Consider the following 1,091-nt stretch of genomic DNA (forward strand, 5'->3'; position numbering starts at 1 on the left):
ACTCAATTTTATATCCTTCCTCAGATGCTTAATCTCCTTCCACATCCTTAATCGCCTTCCCGAAAGACTAGAGGATAAGAGGGCACTTTGAAATGTGGTTGGCAGGTGTAGAAAATGAGAGTTAATTTGGAAAGAAAATCTCCAATTGAAATGCAAGAAAAATTATGAATTTTCACTCTCTAAAAGTTTAATTTCTCTTGATATAACATATTCCACCCCACCTAACCTAAGTACATTCCCATCAATTACAAAATAAAACATAAGCTAAGCACTCAAATTAAAAAGAACAACAAATTCATTAAAAAGTACAAGCCTTTGGGTGTGACTTGATGGATCATAGAGTCAAGAGGAACAGCCTGATTGAGGACTCCTAACTATAACTCTATGTTTATATTTCTCTCTAAATCTACTCCCGCTCTTTCAATATAGTCTCAATTGAAATAGATACCAATAAAATAGGCTTTTTCAATTTTTTTCCCGAGTTCTTGTCCTGGCTCTTGAGGATAGAACCAGCGGATGGGCAGCCCCGGCACTGAAGACATGACGCCGAGGGGACCAGAGTCCGCTCCCTCTGCCTCCGTGCATAATGGGGACCGGGACTGCACGCCTGGCCACTGCCAAGAAAAGGAGGGTAGCCTTTTTCAATTTTACACCATTTTTAGTTACTGATTTGTCCAAATATTTCAAGTAATTATTGTTGGTACATAGCACTACAGGTAATCTTGGGCCATGTAGTCTGAAATAAGCATGTTCAAGTATCCTTGCAATGTGCAACAACACATTGATGTTTCCTTGTGTCCAATCAGCTCTGACTTGCAGTCACCTTGTGTCCAACAGAAAAATCACTGTACAGTCACACACTATTCTCATAATTGTTGCTATATTTCAACTCATTGATCATGCCATTGTGTCAGTTCAACTTATTGAGGATCTTCCTCGTTTTCCTAGCATTTACTTTACCAAGCATTAAATCCTTAACCGGAAACTAGTCTTTCCTGATGGCATGTCCAACGTTCATGAGACAAAGGCTCAACTTCTTCACTTCTAAGAAGCATTCTGACTGTACTATTTTCAAGACAGATTCATTAGGT

The 1,091-nt window shown here is 39.0% G+C and overlaps 1 non-coding gene across 1 annotated transcript; it reads right to left on the reverse strand.

Moving 5' to 3' along the window:
• Positions 1–483: 483 nt before the first annotated feature.
• LOC142427088 (small nucleolar RNA SNORA57) lies at positions 484–631 on the reverse strand. Its single transcript, XR_012779917.1, has one exon. It is a non-coding gene; the product is annotated as a small nucleolar RNA SNORA57 (small nucleolar RNA).
• Between the last annotated feature and the right edge of the window lie 460 nt (positions 632–1,091).

This window comes from Tenrec ecaudatus, chromosome 14, assembly GCF_050624435.1.
Source record: "Tenrec ecaudatus isolate mTenEca1 chromosome 14, mTenEca1.hap1, whole genome shotgun sequence".
NCBI classification, from domain to species: domain Eukaryota; kingdom Metazoa; phylum Chordata; class Mammalia; order Afrosoricida; family Tenrecidae; genus Tenrec; species Tenrec ecaudatus.